The sequence below is a fragment of the Plecotus auritus genome, assembly GCF_963455305.1.
Source record: "Plecotus auritus genome assembly, chromosome: 1".
NCBI classification, from domain to species: Eukaryota; Metazoa; Chordata; class Mammalia; order Chiroptera; family Vespertilionidae; genus Plecotus; species Plecotus auritus.
In genome coordinates, this window is record NC_137770.1 from 126185729 (window position 1) to 126200339 (window position 14611).

Genomic DNA, 14611 nt, shown 5'->3' on the forward strand with positions numbered 1-14611 from the left:
AGTCATTGGCTTGTATCATTGGCCCAATATTCTCACTACATTTTCCATAGACTTTATCTTGGCAGAACACCTTTTGCCTAGTGTCTTCACACTTCTTAGAGTGTTCCATCTCTTCACTATCAAAGACACTGTCCCAACAGCACATACCAGGATCACCCAGGGGAACACAGGGAGACCTGGGATGTGTCCCAAGCTTTCAGAAATCATCAGAAAAGCACCACACAGTGCTCCAGGATTAGTTGGAAGGTGGATGCAGTGGGAGGAAGCAGGCCCTTCATGTCTGGTTGGGTTCACAGCTCTGCCTCTTGCGTGTCAGTATCCTGTGGGCCACAACTAAATACTTAGAAACCTACAACAGGTACTTAGCAACCAGGGCAGATCAGTTGGGCTGGGGGAGGGGAGACCAGCAGGTTATAAAAACAGTTTTCCCTAACTTTGCTCTGAAATATGAAAGCAATCTCTTGTGTATAGGCCCTGGGGCAGGTGGAGAGGGCTGATTGAAGTCTAGAGTACAGAGCAGGGGTGGGCAAACTTTTTGACTCGAGGGCCACAATGGGTTCTTAAACTGGACTGGAGGGCCGGAACAAAAGCATGGATGGAGTGTTTGTGTGAACTAATATAAATTCAAAGTAAACATCATTACATAAAAGGGTATGGACTTTTTTTTTTTATTTCAGTAGTTTTATTCATTTCAAACATTTTAACAAGAAGAATGTAAACACTAATATAATTTGAAACTTCACAAAATGGAGGAATCATAGCACAATAACATACCTTATATTGAAGATGGCAAAGGCAAAATAAAATTGCCTAACAAAGGAAAGGTACAAAAGCCTTTCAAATTAAACTTAAATATAATAAAATAATTTAAAACTAAAACAAATAGAAAAGAACAAAATGTGTAAACAGTAAATTAAACATTTTCTTTAGTGCAACTTCCAAATTATGCCCAGGATGTAGATGCAGATGGCAATGTAGACTGGGTTGAAAGGTTTTTGGTCTTTAAAACATCAATTTCAGTGGGAACAGTGTTGTTGGTCTCCTTTTTTAGCTAATGCATCAAAGTCTGGAGTTAGTTTTGTTGTGGCTATTCTCAGGATAGATCTGAGGTGTTCGTCAGTTAAGCTGGATCTGTGAGGGGCTTTGTTGATGTCCATGACGCTAAATGTCTGCTCACAAACATAGGTTGACCCAAACAGCACCAGTATCTTCTGTGCCATCCTCCGGATGTTTGGAAATGTGGCTTCATTAAGTGAAGCATAAAAGACTCTTAGTTCAAGAGAGCTGAATTTCTCCTTTAGGACAAAGTCAGACTGAAGATTGATGAGTTCCAGTTGCACCTCTTCTGGTGCTGTTTCAGGGTTTTGTGACAAAGGACAGGCCACCAGTTGAAGTGACTGGTCAATTTTTTCAACATCAGAAAACTGACGACAGAATTCTGCATACAGGTCATCCAGTGATTTGCTGTATTTCTTCACGTTTTGGATGGTCTCCCTCTGTGTGGCTAGTGTGGCAAAATGAGTGAAGACTTTGTTTGAAATTTGTCTGGAAAAGAAAATCAGCTTCGATTTAAAGGCTTTCACATTAGTGTACATGTCATGTACATACTGATCTTTTCCCTGTAGCTTCACATTTAGCTCATTCAAATGTGAAAATATATCTACAGCAAATGCAAAGTCACACAGCCAATTCTTGTCACTCAGCTCAGTAAATTCGTCAGACTTCCCCTTTAATTTCAAAAATGCACCAATCTCTTCTTTGAGCTCCCACACTCGTTGGAAAACTTTGCCCAAACTCAACCAGCGGACACGAGAGTGGTAAAGTAAGTCGTGGTGATCCGCATCAGTTTCCTCCAGAAACTTAATAAACTGATGGTGCTGAAGTCCCTTTGCTCAAATGAAATTAACAAGCTTTACGACTGGATTAACAACATGATTAAGTTGTAATATAGACTTGCACAATGGTTCCTGGTGAATAATACAGTGAAGAAAAATAACATCTTGGTTAGGGTTCTCCTCTTTCACTTTATCCTGAATTCTTTTTAGCAGTCCAACATTTTTTCCAGTTAAATTTGGAGGTCCATCTGTCATGACATTAGCAAGTTTACTCCATGGTAGCTTCATTTTCTCGATGACAGTAGACACCCGGTCATACAAGTCCTCTCCCCGTGTTTTTCCTTTCAGTGGCTCCATGGCTAAAAACTCCTCCGTAATTTCAAAATTGTCACTAATCCCTTGGATAAAAATTAAGAGCTGAGCAGTGTCCTTTACGTCATTACTTTCATCCAATGCTAGTGAATAAAACTTAAAGAACTCTGCCTTACTATTTAACTTGCTGGCCAAGTCTTCATCAATCAGTTTCACTCGACGAGTCACTGTCCTGCGCGATAAGCTGAGTTTTTCAAACTTGCCTTTGCTCTCTGGACACAAGAGACCTGCTGTCTCTATCATACATTCTTTCAAAAACTCGCCTTCAGAGAGAGGTTTGCTAGCTTTTGCTAATTTGAATGAGAGCATAAAACTTGCTTTGGTAGTTGTCTCTTGAATTGCAGTTTGTCTGTGAAAGACATTTTGCTGAGCCTGTAATTTAGCCATCAACCTCTGTGCAGTAGCCTCCCGTTCTTGAGGTGACTGCTTGCTAGCATAGTTGCCATGCTTTGTGGGAAAGTGATGGCTGAGATTGTACTCTTTGAAGACTGCAAGTGTTTCCTGGCATATCAGACATACCGGCATTGATCGGACTTCAGTGAAAAAATATTTTGTTGTCCACTCCCTCTTAAACACTCGGCATTCACTGTCCACTTTCCTTTTCTTTGGTCCACTCATGTTTAATATTGGGCTAAAACCAACAGTACTGTTCTCTTATTAAATTCTTTACTAAAATAAGACAGTAAAGTATAAAAACAAGTGATTAAATTTGCTCTACTATAACATTTTTGGTCTTCTAAAAATATATATATATAACAAAATCATCTGAAAAAGTTCAGACATGGGACAGAGGCACACCCTGACCATAGAGAACAACCCCTTTCCTCTACAGGAAACCTGTGTATCTTTCACACAGGCCCTTTGTTTATGGTAACACACATAGCTGCACATTGCTGTGTCTTCCAGACACACTTGTATGGGAGGTGCTAGGGCAGTGCAAAACATGGGTAACCAGTAGTTACCACTAGTACTTCCGTTACTGGCAAAAAACAGCCGCAGTGCACATAGTGTGAAAGAGCCCATTATCAATGTCAGATTGCATCCACTGGACTCTATAAAAACAACCAAGTGCCACTTTTAAATGCCCATTGCAACAGTTTTTCTTATTAAAAGCTGAAAATGGTAGGATATTTATATATATACCCTTACTGTGACAGCCTGGCAGAGCATTACAAAGGAGAAAACCCAGCATCTGGTGATGTCCATAAGTACAAGACTTCAGGCTGTCATTACCAGGAAAGGGTTTCATCCAAGTATTAGATATGAACATTTGATTTTCAGTTTTTCATTTGTCTAATTACTTCTGAAACCCTGAAATTAAGCGATTTTGCAATAAAATCTTTAGTTCATCACATTTCTATACAATCTTTTTGTTCAACCCACTGAATTAGTGTTCGTTCACACTAGCTGTGCTGCCGTTGCAGTGTGGTGCAGTACTGCAATGCAGCGCAGCTAGGGTTAATGCAGGGTACACAGGTTTCCATCATGTTTGCGTTGATGCTAATGTGCAGTGGTGCATGTTAACACAAATGCCCTGTAGCACGTATTTTTACAGGCGCAAGGGGGAGAAGCAAACGCAGCGCAAAATGCATTTGTTTTGCCGCTAACACATGCGGTTAGTGGCCACGGTAGCATTACTGATACCGCATCCGTATCAGCAAAAAAATGCAGTCGCAGCATGGCTAGTGTGACATGTCCTCTGTGTGTCTTTTTCCCTGCTGCGCGCGTCTGGAGTGGGAAAAAAACTGCAGTGGATACAAGCCCTAAAAGCTGAAAGTCTTTGTTGTTTTATTAACAAGTCATTGTGATGTACAGAATGTGGGAACAGGAAAAAATTGTGTTTGAGTAGAGCTCTTAATCTTACCTCAGAAAGGCTCTGATACTGTGCTCTCCAGGGGCGTGTCTCCCTACATCACAACAATAACGTGTCTACGCATTCCCAGGGTGATGTCGGGAGACGCGTCCGGTCCGCGGGCATTACAAGGATCCTCTGGAAGACTGAGAGGTTGTTCCTTCTACTGAATGGGCGGATATAAATCCGCCCACTCAGAAGAAGGAGCTGCGGCCGTGTTTCCTGACGTTGCCATGTTAACACTGCTGCTGGTGAAGGAGCGGAGGGGAGAGCAAGAGAACCCTCTGCTCTTTCGGCTCTGCGGGCCGAATAGAACAGCCTAACGGGCCAGATCCGGCCTGTGGGCCATAGTTTGCCCACAGCTAGTACAGAGAGTTCATATATATGCCTTTGCCTCCCTCATAAAGTGTCCCTTACTATTAACAGCTTGCATTGGTGTGGTGCGTTTGTTACAATTGATTATCATTACATTATTATCAACTAAAGTCCATACTTTACATTAGGGTTCACTCTTTTTGTTGTGTAGTTCTACGAGCTTTGACAAATGCATGATGTCATGTATACACATTACAGTGTCATACAGAATAGTGTCACAGACCAAAAAATGCCCCATGCTTCACCTATTCATCCTTTCTTCTTTCCTCTGAACATCTGGAAAACACTGATGACTTTTCTTGTTCTGAAGGCCATTTTGTCCAAAATTGATATAATTACTCTCACAATCTTTCTATTAGTGTTAGCATGGTATATATTTTTCCATCTCTTTAGTTTTCAAAAAGTTAAGCCTTTAAAATAGGTTTGTTTATACACAATATACACTTGGGTATTGTTTTTGATCCCTTGTGGCAGTCTTTGTCCTTTAATTTTTGTAGTTAGACCTTTGGCATTTAAAGTTATTTTTTTATATATTTGGATAATATCTATCTTATTTGTTATTGTTCTCTGTTCATTGTCATTCTTTTTTTTTTTCTTCCTCTCTCTTTAGCCTTCTTTGGCTTTAGTTGAGCATTTTATATGACTTCCTTTTGCCTCCTCTCATAACATATCAATTCTACTTCTTAAAATTTTTGAGTAGTTACCATTGGGTTTGCAATATACATTTACAACTAATTCAGATCCACTTTCAAATAACATTATACCACTTGACCAGTTATAAAATACCTTATAATTGAGTATTCTCAATTCCTCCTTTCCATCTCTTAGAACACTGCTTTCATTTGTATCACTTATCCATAAGCTATAATCACACAATACATTGTTGCTATTATTATTTTGAACAAACTTTTATCTGTTGGATCAATTAAAAATAAGTAAAATGAAATATTTTATTTTACCTTTATTTATCCCTTCTCTAATGCTCTTTCTTTTTCATGTAGACCTGTGATTCTACCTGTATTATTTTTCTTCCAACTAAATAAATCTTTTAAAATTCTTGCAAGACAGGTCTACTGCTATGTAATTTTTTCAAATTTTCTTTGTCTGAGAAAGTATTTCTTTCCCCATTTTTTTTTTAAAGGATAATTTTACAGAACACAGTTTTCTAGGTTGGTGGTTTTTTTCTTTCAGCACTATAAATTATTCATTCCACTATATTTTTGCCTGCATGGATTCTGAACAGAAATCCAACTAAATCTTATCCTTATTCCTCTCCAAGTAATGCTTCTTTTTCCTCTCTGGCTTCTTTCAAGATCTTCTCTGTTCCTTTGATTTTCTGCAGTTTGAATATTATATGCCTAGGTGCAAAGTGCCTACCATATCCAAGCAGCTCTATCTATCTGTCTATCTATCTATCTGTCTATCTATCTATCTATATACCTGTCATCATCTATCATCTATTTTTTTTCAATTACAGTTGAAATTTAATATTATTTTATACTAGTTTCTTGTGTAAGACATATTAATATAGTATGACAATTAATATAATTTATGAAGTCATCTCCCAATAATTTAAATACCCATCTGGCACCATACATAGATTATATTTCCTGTGCTGTATTTACATCTTCATGACAATTTTGTAACTGCCAATTTGTACATATTAGTCCCTTGACCTTTTTCACCTAGCTTCCCAAATGCACCAATCCCCAATCTGGCAACCCTCAGTTTTTTCTCTGTATCTATAAGTTTGTTTCTGTTTGTTTATTTATTATGTTCTTTAGATTCTACATATAAGTAAAACCATATGACATGTGTCTTTGTCTGGTTTTGGAATCAGGATAATGCTAGCCTCATAAAATGAGCTTGGGAGTCTTCCCTCCTTTTGAATTTTTGGGAATAGTTTAAGAAGGATAAGGGGTAGCTCTTCTTTGAATGTTTGGTAAAATTCACCTGTGAAGCCATCTGGTCCAGGGCTTTTGTTTGCTGGGAATTTTTTCCCCAGTTATTTAATCAGGTTCTTATAAGAAATTCAGAACACCAGTTTTTGAGGATAAAGCCCATTGCTGAGAGTGAACAGAGAGCGGAGATAGCCCTGGAGCTGATGAACAGCTTTGATTTTTGGCAGAATTTGTGAGTCCACAGCTTTCTGGTCAACCTTGCGCTGCTCTGTAATCTAGTATTTCTCTTTCTCTGTGTCAAAGATCTCACCCAATGGCCACTTCTCTCTTTCATTTCTTCTTCTTGAAGTAAGCATCAGTGAGATGTTTGGGGATTTTCACACCACTGATATCAATTTTGGTGGAGGTGGTGATGACAAATTTCTGGTGTGTTCTACACAGAGGAACTCAATTGAGGGACAGAGGTTCAGTCACAAGTAGCAAACTGCTGCTCAGCTGCTTCAGGAAAACCACCCTCTTGCCTTTGTGGTGCCCAGTGAGGATGATCAGAATGGTCCCAGGAGTGATGCTGGCCCGCAATCTCCTCACATGCTGACTGAAGGGTTTCTTTCCATGGCTCAACAGCTTGCGAGGCACATCTGCAGTAGGATAATATATAGGCATTTTGCGGAGTTTAACCACTTGGGTACCACCATTCTTGTCGCCACCAACTGGTTTTGTGACAGTAGCAAGAACTTCTTCCTTTTTCTTTTCAATCCTGGATTTAGCTGCCAAATACTTCCTCTTGTACGTGGCCTTTCGGGAATACATAGCCGACCGGGAATATCTGCCAATTCCGTTGACGGGTTTCGGCTGCAGTGGGGCTTCCCCTTCTCAGGTGCCTTAACCTTGCTGCCAGCATCAGCCTTCTTGGCTTCAGGTTTCTTCTCCTTAGTATCAGGGTTCTCCTTAGTATCCGGCTTCTCAGTTTTCTTTTCACTGCCATCTTGCAAGATGGGAAAGAGAGGGAATTTTTTGATTACTGCTTCAATTTTGTTGTTTGTAATTGGTGTGTTCAGATTTTCTGTTTCTTCTTAACTCATTCTTGGAAAATTAAATGATTCTAGGAATTTATCCATTTCATGAAGGCTGTCCAATTTGTTGTCATATTGTATGTATTTTCTTATAACCTGTAGTATTTTCTTATAATCCTTTGTGTTTCTGTGGTGTCAATGGCCACTTCTCTCTTTCATTTCTGATTTTATTTATTTGGGTCCTCTCCTTTTTAAAAAATTCTCTATTGTTGAAAGTATTGCATTCTCCTTTTTTTTTTTTTTTTTTTTTTTGGTGAGTCTTATTAAAGGTTTGTCAATATTGTTCATCTTTTCAAAGAACCAGTTCTTGGTTTTATTGATCTTTTGTATTTTTTTAGACTTTATTTTGTTTATTTCTGCTTAATCTTTATTATTTTCTCCCTTCTATTCCTTTGGGCTTTGTTTATTGTTCTTTTCCTAGTTCCTTTATACGTTACTAGAGGCCCGGTGCACCAATTTCATGCAAGGGGGGGTTGGTGTCCCTCAGCCCAGCCTGCACCCTCTCCAATCTGGGACCCCTCGAGGGATGTCCAACTGCCTGTTTAAGCCCGATCCCACCTAAACAAGCAGTTGGACATCCCTCTTACAATCCAGGACTGCTGGCTCCCAACTGCTCGCCTGCCTGCCTTCCTGATTGCCCCTAACCGCTTCTGCCTGCCAGCCTGATCACCCCCTAATCACTCCCCTGCCAGCCTGATTGATGCCTAACTGCTCCCCTGCCAGGCTTTTTTCCCCTAACTGCCCTCCCCTGCAGGCCTGGTCCCTCCCAACTGCTCTCCCTTGCAGGCCTGGGTCACTCCCAACTGCCTTTCCCTGCAGGCCTGGTCGCCCCCAACTTCCCTCCTCTGCCGGCTTGGTCACCACTAACTGCCCTCCCCTGCAGGCTTGACCACCCCCAACTGCCCTCCCCTGCTGGCCTGATCACCCACAACTGCCCTCCCTTGCAGGCCTGTCCCTTCCAACTGCCCTCCCTTGCTGGCCATCTTGTGGTGGCCATCTTGTGTCCACATGGGGCCAGGATCTTTGACCACATGGGGCAGCCATCTTGTGTGTTGGAGTGACAGTCAATCTGCATATTACTTTTTTATTAGATAGGATAGAGGCCTGGTGCATGGGTGGGGGCCAGCTGGTTTGCCCTGAAGGATGTCCCAGATCAGGGTGGGGGTTCCCTTGGGGCGTGAGGTAGCCTGGGCGAGGGGCCTGTGGTGGTTTGCAGGCCGGCCATGCCCCCTGGCGACCCAAGCAGAGGCCCTGGTATCTGAGGTTTATTTATCTTCTACAATTGAAACTTTGTAGCCTGGAGCAGAGCCAAGCCTTCTGCTTTCTCCTTGGCGGCAGCCATTTCTGTTGGGATTCATGTATCTTCTATAATTGACACTTTGTAGCCTTAAGCAGAGGCCTGGGCTGGCCAGGGTGTGCAGAAAGCTTGGCTTCCTCCATCGCCACGGGCAACCCTAGCCTCCTGCTCTTTCTAGCTCCATCGCTGCGCCATTTCTGTTGGGCTTTATTTATCTTCTATCATTGAAACTTTGTAGCCTTGAGTGGAGGCCTAGGCCGGCAAGGGCAGGGGGAAAGCTTGGCTTCCTCCATTGCCAGGGAAACCCAAGCCTCCCTCCTGTTCTCTGTGGCTGTAGCCATCTTGGTTGGGTTTATTTGCATATTCGCTCCTGATTGGCTTGTGGGCGTGGCTTTGTGGGCGTGGCTTGTGGGTGTAGCAGAGTGATGGTTAATTTGCATATTACTCTTTTATTAGCTAGGATGTTAGATTGTTTACTTGAGATTTTCCTTGCTTCTCAAGGTAGGTCTGCATTAATATGAATTTTTTTCTTTTTTTTTTTTTTTGTTAATCCTCACCTGAGGATATTTTTTCCATTAACTTTTAGAGAATGGAAGGGAGTGGGGGAGACAGAAAGAGAGAGAAACATTGATGTGAGAGAGACACATCAATTGGTCATCTTTCCCATGCTCCCCAGCTGCGCTGGGGATTGAGCCTGCAACTGAAATACATACCCTTGACTGGAATCAAACCCGAGATTCTTCAGTATGAAGGCCAATGCTATAACCACTGAGCTAAACTGGCTGGGGCTGAATTTTTTTCTTAGGACTGCTTTTGCTGTGTCCCATAAATTTTGGGTTGTGTGTTCATTTTTATTTGTTTCAAGGTATCTTTTGATTTCTTTCTTGATATCATTTTTAACTCATTCATTATTTATTTATAACAGGTTATTTAGCCTTTATGTGTTTATTTTACAGCTTTTTTTATAACTTTTTTTTATTGACTAAGGTATTACATATGTATTCTTATCCCCCCATTGTCCCCACCCCTGCCCCCGCTCATGCCCTCACCCCCCTGGTGTCTGTGTTCATTGGTTATGCTTATATGCATGCATACAAGTCCTTTGGTTGATCTCTCCCTCTTACCCCACCTTCCCCTACCTTCCCTCTGAGGTTTGAGCATCTGATCGATGCTTCTCTGTCTCTGGATCTGTTTTGTTTTACAGTTTTTTATCTTGTAATTGATTTCTAGTTTTATACCATTGTGGTCAGAGAAGATGCTTGATATGATTTCAATTTTCTTATATTTATTGGGACTTGTTTTATGGCCTAACATATATTCTATCCTGGAAAACATTTCATATGCACTAGAAAAGAATGTATATTCTGAAGTTTGGGGGTGAAATGCTCTAAAATTATAAATTAAATCCTTCTGCTGTATTATTTCATTTAAGACTGCTGTTTTCTTGTTGATTTTCTGTCTGGAAGATATATCCATTGATGCCAATGCAAGTTAATGTATTGTTATGACTGTATTGCTGTCAATTTCTCCCTTTATGTCCATCAAGATTTGCGTTATATATTTAGATGTTCCTCTTCTAGGTTCATATTGTTTACAGGGGTTCTATCCTCTTGTTGGATTGACTCCTTTATTATTACGTAATGTCCTTCTTTGTTTTTCTTACTATATATATAATCTTTGTTATAAAATCTATTTTGTATGATATAAGTATTGCTACCCCAGCTTCTTTTTTGTTTCAATTTGCATAAAATATCTTTTTTCATCTTTTTACTTTCAATATGTGTGTGTATTTCAATCTGAAGTGGGTCTCTTGTAGACAGCATATATGAGTCTTATTTTCTTATACATTAAGCTTCTCGATGTCTTTTTAAAATTTTTATTTTATCTTTATTATTGAAAGTATTACAGATGTCCCCTTTGTTTCCTCCCCGCCCCCACTGATCCCCTCCACCCTGCACCCACCCCTCCCAGGCCTTAAACACACTATTGTCTGTGTTCATGGGCTATGCATATCCTATATAATAAAAGCTTAATATGCGAAGTGTCCAGTCGACCTGTCGGCTGTCCAACCAATCAAAGCATAATATGCTAATGATATGCTAAGGCCGCTCAACTGCTTGCTATGATGTGCACTGACCGCCAGGGGGCAGACAGTCAACCAGTTGACCAGTTGCTATGATGTGCACTGACCACCAGGAGGCAGATCCTCTGACCAGTAGGTTAGTTTGTTGCTGGGGTCCGACCGATTGGGACTGAGGGAGATGGGCCAGACACATCCTGGAGCCCTCCCGCAGTCCCTCCCCAACTGGCCAACCTCCTGCATCCCTCTCCAGCCCTGAATGTGCACTGGTGGGGTCCCTCAGCCTGGCCTGCACCCTCTCGCAATCTGGGACCCCTCAGGGGATGTCGGAGAGCTGGTTTTGGCCTGATCCTGCAGCTAGGCCAAGGGACCCCACTGGTGCATGAATTTGTGCACTGGGCCTCTAGTATGCATATAAGTTTTCTGGTTAATCTCTCCCCACCTATCCCCTGATCTACACATACCTTTGAAGTTCATCAGTCTGTTCCATGCTTCTATGTTTCTGGACCTATTTTGTTCATTAGATTCCACATATGAGTGAGATCATGTGATACTTATCTTTCTTTGATTGGCTTATTTCTCTTAGCATAATACTCTTCAGGTCCATCTATGCTATTGCAAATGGTAAGAGTCCCTTCTTTTTTACAGCTGTGTAGTACTCCATTGTGTAAATGTACCACAGCTTTTTTATCTACTCATCTGCTGATGGGCACTTAGGCTGTTTCCAAATTTTAGCTATTATAAATTGTGTTGCTATGAACATAGGGGTGCATATATTATTTCTGATTGGTGTACCCTATGTCTTTTGATTGGAGCATTTAATCTATTTACATTTAAAATTATCATGGAAAGGTATGTATTTTATTATTCATATTTATGTACCTTCCCCCACCTCTTCTTCTTCTTAAAGCAGTTCCTTTAACATTTATTGTAATATTGATTTGATGGTGATGAACTTTTTTAGCTGTTTTTTGTGTGAGAATCTCTTTTCCTTCAATGCTAAATGATAGTCTTGCTGATTAGTAGTTTTCTTTGTAGGTCCTTGTTTTCTATCATTTAAAATATTTCCTGCCAACCCCTCTGGCCTGCAAAGTTTCTGTTGGGAAACCTATTGACAACCTATGTGAGATCCCTTGTAGGTAACTGTCTTCCTCTTTTTGCTTTTAAGATTGTCTCTTTGTCTTTATCTTTTACCATTTTAATTATGTGTCTTGGTGTGAACCTCTTTGGATTCATCTTGTTTGGAACTCTGTGTTTCCTGGACTTGTATGCCTTTATTTATTTACTCTTTTTCAAGCTCTCCCACATCTCTTCTTTTAAAAATTTTTAATTGAATTTATTGGGGTGACATTGGTTAATAAAATTATATGTTTCAAGTGTACAGTTCTATAATACATCATCTGTATATTGTAGTGTGTGTTCAGCACCCAAAGTCAAGTCTCTGTATCTATGAGTCTTTCTATTTTGTTTTGTTCACTAGATTCCACATATAAGTGAAATCATATGGTGTTTCTCTGACTGACTTATTTCACTTAGCATAATACTCCTCTCCAGGTCCATTCATGTTATTGCAACAGGTAAAGTTCCTTCTTTTTGACATTCAAGTAGTATGGCATTGTATGTACATGCATTTTTTTATCCACTCATTTACTGATGGGCTCTTGGGCTGCTTCCAAATCATGGCTATTGTACATAACACTGCAATGAACATAGGGGTGCATATTTTCTTTCAAATTAGTGTTTTGTGTTTCTTCAGATATATTCCCAGAAGTGGAATCACTGAGTCATAAAGCAATTCTATTTTTAATTTTTTGAGGAAACTCCATACTGTTTTTACAATAGCTGCACCAACAGTACTCACAGTTCCCTTTTCTCCACATCCTCACCAACACTTATTTGTTGATTTATTGATGTTAGTCATGTTGAAAGGTGTGCAGTGGTATCTCATTGTGGTTTTAATTTGCATTTCTCTGATGATTACTGATGTTGAACATCTTTTCATATGTCTATTGGTCATCTGTATGTCCTTTTTGGAGAAGTGTCTATTCAAGTTCTCTGCCCATTTAAAAATTGGATTGTTTGCTTTTTTGTTGTTAAGTTACATAGATTCTTTACAAATTTTGGATATTAACCCTTTATCAGATGTATCATTGGTGAATATGTTCTCGCATTGGGTTGGGTTGTCTTTTCATTTTGTTGATAGTTTTCTTTACTGTGCAAAATATTTTTAGTTCTATGTAGTTCCATTGTTTATTTTTTCTTTTGTTTTCCTTGCCCAAGGTGATATATCAGAAAAAAATATTTCTAAAAGAAATGTCCAAGATTTTACTGTCTATGTGGTCATATGAGGAGGTGAGTGGAGCTTCAACTTACTTTGCCATCTTGACCAAATCCACAAATTTATCTTCTTAATATGCAATCTGATTATGTTGCACCTCTCTAACATTATTTCTAAAGCTGCCATTGACTCTTATGATAGAAGCCATCCTTGATGGACTTAATTCCTCCAGCCTCTTTGACCTCATTGTTGCTACTCTTCTCCTTACACATTGTACTCTCAGCTTATGGATATTCATTCAGTTCCTGTCTTCAACTGTTCTTCAAGGACTGCCTGAACCACTTTTCCCCCTGCCTCCACCCTTCTTCCATCACCGAAGCTTGATGAACATCTTTCTAATCTGAAATTATACGTTCCCTTCTTCGTGAAATTTCCTTAACCACCACTCCCTCACTGTTTGGCTCACACTGTTATATACTCTTGCAGCACTTTATACATTTCCCTTATCACACTTTATTATAAGCATTAGAGGCTCAGTGCATGAATTTGTGCACGGGTGGGGTCCCTTGGGGTGGCCTGCGGGGATTGGGCTGAAACCCACAGTCCAAAGCCGCCTGCTGCTCCTGTCTGTAGCTCCCACTCATCCCGGCCCTGCTGTGCCTGCTCGATTGGAAGAGGCTCACACTGCCACAGCAGTGCTCGCCAGCTGTGAGCCCTGCATCTGGCACCTGTCCCTTAGGGGGGTGGTGAGGGGCCAGGATGCCACTGGCCCTCTGAGTGGGCGGTGGGATGTCCTTGCTGGCCCAGGATCCCGATCTGTCCTGCTGACATTCGCCTGGTTGTTGGGAGTCACCTGGTGGCCGCTTTTATATTGTTTCTTTCTTGTGGAGTGTCTAGGGAGGGAAGCGGCCACAGTGCCTGAGGTCGACTTCCAGGAGGCTGGCGACTCTGTTAGGATTGTCCTGGTGGTGCCAGTCCATTGGTGCCTGGACCATTCTCTGGAGATTGGGCCTGCAGGACTACTGAGGGAGTGCGTGGCTGCTGCTGGGCTGGTGGGCTACTGGGACAGGTCAGTCAGCTGAGTGGCACTCCTGCTGTGGGAGCACACTGACCACCAGGGGGCAGCTCCTGTGTTGAGCGTCTGCCCCCTCATGGTCAGTGCACATCACAGCGACTGGTCGACCCGTTGTTTGGTCATTCGATAGCTTAGGCTTTTATATATAGAGAAAATTTGAATAATAATTTGTTTAATATATATGTTCCTGCCAAGATGACAAATTCCAAGCTCTATTTGACCAGGGATGCGTTAATTCTTCTCACTGCTCTATCATTAATGCCTGGCACAGTGTTTAGCTCAGAGTAGTCATTCATTATATATTTACTGAATGAATGAGTAAATGTCATGGGGATGGCTATAGAACTATACTGTCTAATGCAGTGGCCACTAGCCACATGTGGCTGGTGAGAACTTGAAATTTGACTAGCACAAGTTTAGATGTGCTATAAGTATAAAATACACACTAGATTTCAAAGACTTAGTATAAAAAA

General features: G+C 40.8%; 1 pseudogene across 1 annotated transcript; it reads right to left on the bottom strand.

The window, feature by feature from the left end:
• Positions 1–6466: 6466 nt before the first annotated feature.
• On the bottom strand, positions 6467–6998 carry LOC308248565 (large ribosomal subunit protein eL6-like; annotated as a pseudogene). The gene has a single exon. The product of its transcript is annotated as a large ribosomal subunit protein eL6-like (transcript).
• Positions 6999–14611: the final 7613 nt, after the last annotated feature.